At 43.9% G+C, this 8790-nt stretch overlaps 1 protein-coding gene and 1 pseudogene across 3 annotated transcripts in view; both read left to right on the top strand.

Moving 5' to 3' along the window:
- The first annotated feature begins 217 nt into the window (after nt 1-217).
- Nucleotides 218-8754, top strand: LOC121560142 (annotated as a pseudogene).
- LOC123485119 (NACHT, LRR and PYD domains-containing protein 1 homolog) overlaps nt 8545-8790 on the top strand; it is a 58733-nt gene continuing 58487 nt past the window's right edge. For all 3 annotated transcript variants that reach the window (XM_045215999.1, XM_045216000.1, XM_045215998.1), the window contains exon 1: nt 8545-8673. The gene's annotated coding sequence lies outside the window, so the exon portion shown is untranslated. The remainder of the gene's footprint in view (nt 8674-8790) is intronic.

Genomic DNA, 8790 nt, shown 5'->3' with positions numbered 1-8790 from the left:
TGGATGAGTGTCGACTTCCTCTAGACTTCAAAAACAATGAGAGGTGCTGTGATGTCACGAAGCCAACCTCAGTGGACGTGCTGCTGACAAACCTCATCAAGGGGAATCTGCTTCCCTCTGCTCTCCTCTGGATAACCTCACGGCCTGCAGCAGCCAATCAGATCCCTCCTGAGTGTGTTGACCAGGTGACAGAGGTACGAGGGTTCAATGATCCACAGAAGGAGGAGTACTTCAGGAAGAAAATCACAGATCAGAATCTGGCCAATGAAATCATCAAACACATGAAGACATCAAGGAGCCTCCACATCATGTGCCACATGCCAGTCTTCTGTTGGATATCAGCCACTGTCCTTGAGATGATGCTGAAGGAGGCAGAGAAGGATGAAGTCCCCAAAACTCTGACCCAGATGTTCACACACTTCATGCTCATCCAAATCATTGTGAAGAACAAGAAGTATCACAAAGCCACAGAGACAAACCCAAAGGAACTGTCTCAGTCAGACAAAGAGATGATCCTGAAACTGGCAAAGCTGGCTTTCCAACAGCTGCAGAAGGGCAACCTGATCTTCTATGAGGAGGACCTGAGAGAGTGTGGCCTTGATGTCACAGAGGCATCAGAGTACTCAGCATTGTGTACAGAGATCTTTAAAGAAGAATCTGGGCTGAACCAAGACAAGGTCTACAGCTTTGTGCATCTGAGCATTCAGGAGTTTCTAGCAGCAGTGCATGCTTCAGAATCATGTCTGGACAAGAAGGAAAACGTTTTTTCCCCCAAAGCAGTCACTAGTGGTTATGATGATGATTCCTCTGATGATGACTATAATGAAGCTCCATACCTACATGCTTCAGAATCATGTCTGGACACTCCATACCTACTCCAAAATGTCATCACACAACAGTACAGAGACAAGAAGTCAGACCCGTTGTATGACTTAAACAGGAGAGCAGTGGACCAGGCCTTGAAGAGTGAGAATGGACACCTGGACCTGTTCCTCCGCTTCCTTCTGGGTCTCTCACTGGAGTCCAATCAGAATCTGTTACGAGGCCTTCTGACACAGACAGGAAGTACAACACAGAGCAATGAGGAAACAGTTGAGAGAACAGTCAGGTACCTTTCAGACAAGATCAAAAGGGAATCCTCACCAGAAAGGATCATCAACTTGTTCCACTGTCTGAATGAACTTGGTGCCAACTCTCTAGTTGAAGAAATGCAAACCTCCCTGCGATCAGGAACTCTTTCAGAAACAAGACTAAAACCTGACCAATGTTCAGCCCTGGCCTACCTGTTGCTGATGTCAGAGGAGGTGCTGGAGGAGTTTGACCTGAAGACATACACCACATCAGGGAAAGGTTATCAGAGGTTGCTGCCGGTAGTGAAAACCTGCAAGAGAGCACTGTAAGTTCTGCTATTGAGTTGATGTATACAGTATCATTATTCTGAAGGATTTGTATATCTAACAGATGATCTCCTCTCTCCAGACTGTCTGGCTGTAAACTCACATATACATACTGTGAGACTCTGGCTTCAGCTCTGCAGACACCAAACTCCCCCCTGAGAGAACTGGACCTCAGCTACAATGACCTGAGAGACAGAGGAGTGGAGCTGCTCTGTGTTGGACTAACCAGTCCACTCTGCAACATACAGACACTAGTGTGAGTTAACTATCTTCAGTATCCACTGTGAGTGTTTATATATTATGTATGTAGTTAGTATGTGTATGTTTTTAACATTATTTGAACATCTTGGTAAATATGCAGAAACATACATAAAATGTGATAAATACAGTGGGGGAAAAAGTATTTAGTCAGCCACCAATTGTGCAAGTTCTCCCACTTAAAAAGATGAGAGAGCCTGTAATTTTCATCATAGGTACACATCAACTATGACAGACAAATTGAGGAAAGAAAATCCAGAAAATCACATTGTAGGATTTTTTATGAATTTATTTGCAAATTATGGTGGAAAATAAGTATTTGGTCACCTACAAACAAGCAAGATATCTGGCTCTCACAGACCTGTAACTTCTTCTTTAAGAGGCTCCTCTGTCCTCCACTCGTTACCTGTATTAATGGCACCTGTTTGAACTTGTTATCAGTATAAAAGACACCTGTCCACAACCTCAAACAGTCACACTCCAAACTCCACTATGGTGAAGACCAAATAACTGTCAAAGGACACCAGAAACAAAATTGTAGACCTGCACCAGGCTGGGAAGACTGAATCTGCAATAGGTAAGCAGCTTGGTTTGAAGAAATCAACTCTGGGAGCAATTATTAGGAAATGGAAGACATACAAGACCACTGATAATCTCCCTCGATCTGGGGCTCCACGCAAGATCTCACCCCGTGGGGTCAAAATGATCACAAGAACGGTGAGCAAAAATCCCAGAACCACACGGGGGACCTAGTGAATGACCTGCAGAGAGCTGGGACCAAAGTAACAAAGCCTACCATCAGTAACACACTACGCCGCCAGGGACTCATATCCTGCAGTGCCAGACGTGTCCCCCTGCTTAAGCCAGTACATGTCCAGGCCCGTCTGAAGTTTGCTAGAGTGCATTTGGATGATCCAGAAGAGGATTGGGAGAATGTCATATGGTCAGATGAAACCAAAATATAACTTTTTGGTAAAAACTCAACTCGTCGTGTTTGGAGGACAAAGAATGCTGAGTTGCATCCAAAGAACACCATACCTACTGTGAAGCATGGGGGTGGAAACATCATGCTTTGGGGCTGTTTTTCTGCAAAGGGACCAGGACGACTGATCCGTGTAAAGGAAAGAATGAATGGGGCCATGTATCGTGAGATTTTGAGTGAAAACCTCCTTCCATCAGCAAGGGCATTGAAGATGAAACGTGGCTGGGTCTTTCAGCATGACAATGATCCCAAACACACCGCCCGGGCAACGAAGGAGTGGCTTCGTAAGAAGCATTTCAAGGTCCTGGAGTGGCCTAGCCAGTCTCCAGATCTCAACCCCATAGAAAATCTTTGGAGGGAGTTGAAAGTCCGTGTTGCCCAGCGACAGCCCCAAAACATCACTGCTCTAGAGGAGATCTACATGGAGGAATGGGCCAAAATACCAGCAACAGTGTGTGAAAACCTTGTGAAGACTTACAGAAAACGTTTGACCTGTGTCATTGCCAACAAAGGGTATATAACAAAGTATCGAGAAACTTTTGTTATTGACCAAATACTTATTTTCCACCATAATTTGCAAATAAATTCATTAAAAATCCTACAATGTGATTTTCTGGATTTTTTTCTTCTCATTTTGTCTGTCATAGTTGACGTGTACCTATGATGAAAATTACAGGCCTCTCTCATCTTTTTAAGTGGGAGAACTTGCACAATTGGTGGCTGACTAAATACTTTTTTCCCCCACTGTATATCAAACTAAGGTTAAATGTCTTGAGTGAGTTAGTATGTTTTTAACATTGGTTAATCATGTGTCCTTCTGTTATTGTTTTAATGCATCTCATTATTCTTAAAGCTTTGCATATTTAACAGTGTATCACTATATCTCCTCTCTCCAGACTGGATGGCTGTAAACTCACATATGAATCCTGTGAGACTCTGGTATCAGCTCTGCAGACACCAAACTCCCCCCTGAGAGAACTGGACCTCAGCTACAATGACCTGGGAGACAGAGGAGTGGAGCTGCTCTGTGTTGGACTAACCAGTCCACTCTGCAACATACAGACACTAGTGTGAGTTAAATATCTTCAGTATCCACTGTGAGTGTTTATATATTATGTATGTACTATATACTGAACAATAATATAAACGCAACATGCAACAATTTGAAAGGTTTTACTGAGTTACAGTTCATATGAGGAAATCAGTCAATTGAAATAAATTCATTAGGCCCTAATCTATGGATTTCACATAAATGGGAATTCAGATATGCATCTGTTGGTCACAGATACCTTTTAAAAAAGTATGGGTGTGTATCAGAAAACCAGTCCGTATCTGGTGTGACCACCATTTGCCTCATGCAGCGCGACACGTCTCCTTCACATAGAGTTGATCAGGCTGTTGATTGTGGCCTGTGGAATGTTGTCCCACTCCTCTTCAATGGCTGTGCGAAGTTGCTGGAAACTGCCGGGAACTGGAAGACGCTGTCGTACACGTCGATCCAGAGCATCCCAAACATGCATGTCTGGTGAGTATGCAGTCCATGGAAGAACTGGGACATTTTCAGCTTCCAGGAAATGTATACAGATCCTTGCGACACGGGGTCGTGCATTATCATGCTGAAACATGAGGTGATGGCGGCGGATGTATGGAAAGACAATGAGCCTCAGGATCTCGTCACGGTATCTCTGTGCATTCAAATTGCCATCGATAAAATGTGATTGTGTTCATTGTCCGTAGCTTATGCCTGCCCATACCATAACCCCACCGCCACCATGGGGCACTCTGTTCACAACGTTGAAATCAGCAAACCGCTCGCCCACACAATGCCATCACGACGCCATACACGCTTTCTGCCATCTTCCTGGTACAGTTGAAACCGGGATTCATCCGTGAAGAGCACACTTCTCCAGTGTGCCAGTGGCCATTGAAGGTGAGCATTTGCCCACTGAAGTCGGTTTCGACGCCGAACTGCAGTCAGGTCAAGACCCTGGTGAGGATGACGAGTACGCAGATGAGCTTCCCTGAGACTGTTTCTGACAGTTTGTGCAGACATTTTTCGGTTGTGAAAACCCACAGTTAAATCAGCTGTCCTGGTGGCTTGTCTCAGACCATCCTGCAGGTGAAGAAGCCGGATGTGGAGGTCCTGGACTGGCGTGTTTACACATGGTCTGCGGTTGTGAGGCCGGTTGGATGTACTGCCAAATTCTCTAAAACGATGTTGGAGGCGGTTTATGGAAGAGAAATTAACATTAAATTATCTGGCAACAGCTCTGGTGGACATTCCTGCAGTCATCATGCCAATTGCACGCTCCCTCAAAACTTGACACATCTGTGGCATTGTGTTGTGTGACAAAACTGTACATTTCAGAGTGGCCTTTTATTGTCCCCAGCACAAGGTGCACCTGTGTAATGATCATGCAGTTTAATCAGCTTCTTGATATACCACACCTGTCAGGTGAATGGATTATCTTAACAAAGGAGAAATGCTCACTAACAGGGATCTAAACAAATTTATGCACAACATTTGAGAGAAATAAGCTTTTGTGTGTATGGAACATATCTGGGATCTTTTATTTCAGCTCATGAAACGTGCACCAACACTTTACATGTTGGGTTTATATTTCTGTTCAGTATAGTTAGTATGTGTATGTTTTTAACATTATTTTAACATTTTTGGGACATATCCAGAAACATACATACAGCTCCCGAGTGGCGCAGTGGTCTAATGCGCCGCATCGCAGTGCAAACTGTGCCTCCAGAGATCCTGGTTCGAATCCAGGCTCTGTCGCAGCCGGCCACGACCGGGAGACCCATTGGTGCGACGCACAATTGGCCCAGGGTAGTGGAGGGAATGGCCGGCAGGGATGTAGCTCAGTTGTTAGAGCATGGCGTTTGCAACGCCAGGGTTGTGGGTTTCGATTCCCACGGGGGGGCAAGTATAAAAAAATAATATATGTATTCACTAACTGTAAGTCGCTCTGGATAAGAGTGTCTGCTAAATGACTAAAATGTAAATGTAATATATATATAAAACTAAGGTAAATATCTTGAGTGAGTTAGTATGTTTTTAACATTGGTTAATCATGTGTCCTTCTGTTATTGTCTTAATGCATCTCATTATTCTTAAAGCTTTGCATATTTAACAGTGTATCAACATATCTCCTCTCTCCAGACTGGATGGCTGTAAACTCACATATGAATCCTGTGAGACTCTGGCTTCAGCTCTGCAGACACCAAATTCCCCCCTGAGAGAACTGGACCTCAGCTACAATGACCTGGGAGACAGAGGAGTGGAGCTGCTCTGTGTTGGACTAACCAGTCCACTCTGCAACATACAGACACTAGTGTGAGTTAACTATCTTCAGTATGAGTTATTATGTGGATGTTTTAAACATTTGTTAATCATGTGCTCTTCTGTCCTCTAGTCTAGGTCAGTGTGGTCTGACAGAGGGTTGCTGTTCAGATCTGGCCTCAGTCCTGAGTTCACCCAACTCACAACTGAAACAACTGGAGCTGAGAGACAATGACCTGCAGGACTCAGGAGTTACACTGCTGTCTGCTGGACTGGAGGATCCAGACTGTAAACTACACACACTGGGGTATGTACAGCTGTTTCATTCAGGTCGTTACTGAGCTGAGTTACACTGCCCTCTGCTGGACTGGAGGATCCAGACTGTAAACTACACACACTGGGGTAAGTACAGCTGTTTCATTCAGGTCGGTACTGAGCTTAGTAAAACAAATACTCTGAACATCTGATGTTTCATCACAATGTTTGTGTCATTGACAAATGTATGAGTGTCCTACAAGATGATTGACACCAGTCCACCAACCTAGACAGCTGTTGTGTCTCTCTGTAGGCTGTCTGGCTGTCTGGTCACAGAGGAGGGCTGTGCTGCTCTGTCTTCAGCTCTGAGGTCAAACCCCTCCCACCTGAAAGAGCTGGACCTGAGCTACAATCACCCAGGAGACTCTGCAGGGGGACTGCTTTCAGCTGCTCTGGTGGATCCCACAGATAAACTGATGAAGCTGAAGTAAGTCAGAATAGATGTCCTAATAGTGTGAGCAGTGGTTGTGTCCTATGAAGTGTAGTAGGTTCAGTAACATGAGGACATGATGGTAGAATACAGGAGACGTTTACCCAGCAGGCTTAGCACTCCAACACAGCATACATCATCACCACATGAATACTCTTCTTCTGCATCTCTGATATCCTGTTGGAATTGTACTATGTTCTGTATGCAGTAGGTATGATAGAATACCTGTATGTCTCTAGTAATGAATTGTACTCTGTTCTGTTTGCAGTATGTAGGATAGAATACCTGTATTTCTCTAGTAATGAATTGTACTCTGTTCTGTATGCAGTAGGTAGGGTAGAATACCTGTATGTCTCTAGTAATGAACTTGGATAGTGCACCAGAACACAACAATATGGTTTAAATGTTGACTGCTGTATTAGGTCTTTGTCAGTCAATAACCTGTTTCTCCTACAGTGTGGATCATGGTGGAGAGTTCAGGCTGAAACCAGGGCTGAGGAAATGTAAGTCTCTTCAATCCTAATTAACTGCATATTCAGAACTACAGTAACATAGTAACTAATCAATACTTGTTCTCTACCTACAAAACAACATTTTATATGAAGATGTGGTTTGATTAAACTCTCCTTTTGTCTACAGATGCCTGTCATCTCACCCTGGACCCAAATACAGCAAACCCAAACCTGATACTGTCTGAGGGGAACAGAAAGGTGACATGGGTGGAGGAGGAGCAGCATTATGAAGACCATCCAGACAGATTTGACAGTCTTCCCCAAGTTCTCTGCAGAGAAGGCTTATCTGGATCTCGTTATTACTGGGAGGTGGAGAGGGATGGTGACTGGGCTTACATTGGTGTGGTGTACAAAGGAATGAAGAGGAAGGGAGAGGAGAATGACCGTTGGATTGGACTCAACTGGAAGTCCTGGAGTTTATTCTGCTCTGACAGTGGATATTACTTTTACCATGCTGGATTCGACAGCTCCATCCCTGGTCCTGTTTCTAACAGAGTTGGAGTGTATCTGGACTGGCCAGCTGGTACTTTGTCCTTCTATATCGTGTCCTCCTCTGGTACACTGACACACCTTTACACAGAACACACCACATTCACTGAACCCCTCTATCCTGGGTTTGTGGTTTCCTCCTCCTCCTCAGTGACCCTGTGTCAGATAGATGACCAACACATTCAAAGGTGAGTCATAGCAATGTTTTATCATGTGTTTTCCTCTGGAATCATTCCTACAATTAGATTAGTATTGGTGTGTTTTAATGTGTTCTGTTGGACCTACAGACAGTTAGATTAGTAGTGGTGGTGTGTTTTAATGTGTTCTGTTGGACCTACAGACAGTTAGATTAGTAGTGGTGGTGTGTTTTAATGTGTTCTGTTGGACCTACAGACAGTTAGATTAGTAGTAGTGGAGTGTTTTAATGTGTTCTGTTGGACCTACAGACAGTTAGATTAGTGGTGGTGGTGTGTTTTAATGTGTTCTGTTGGACCTACAGACAGTTAGATTAGTAGTAGTGGTGTGTTTTAATGTGTTCTGTTGGACCTACAGACAGTTAGATTAGTGGTGGTGGTGTGTTTTAATGTGTTCTGTTGGATGTACAGATGTTTCCTCTCCTATGTCTCACTGTAGTGTCAGTTTCACTCTAACCACAAGAGGGCATCAGAACCTGTTAAAATGATACCTGGTGACTTCACGTCTCTAGGGGCTTTCATCAAGATAAGCAATGTCACCTGTAATGTCACCGTCAGTATTGACTTCATGGAAGTTGACATAGTGTTATGTCACATTAGGCAATGCACCCTACATAGGGAGTGGTTCTGTCACCCTTTGTACACCCTTTGTATTGCTTATGAAGACTGTATGTATGCTATATAAAGCCTTTATAAGTTGTATTTAGTTTAATCACAGTCTATCCATCTGCTTTCCCAACAGCAGAGACCATGGTGGAGAGTGTTGTATCAAGCCTGGACCTGAGAACACCAGAGACCAGATATGTGAGTGTTAACTGATAATTGTTTTAAAATCAAAATACGATTAAAGCGTTCTTGAGTCCCAGGCAAGGAACACAATCATGATCTATTTGGTCAAAACAAACTTAAAGGTAGAGTCAG

The sequence above is a fragment of the Coregonus clupeaformis genome, unplaced genomic scaffold (assembly GCF_020615455.1).
Source record: "Coregonus clupeaformis isolate EN_2021a unplaced genomic scaffold, ASM2061545v1 scaf0577, whole genome shotgun sequence".
In the NCBI taxonomy this organism is placed as follows: Eukaryota; Metazoa; Chordata; class Actinopteri; order Salmoniformes; family Salmonidae; genus Coregonus; species Coregonus clupeaformis.
The sequence above is the reverse complement of the archived record's forward strand: the minus strand, read 5'-3'. Positions and strand labels throughout refer to the sequence as shown.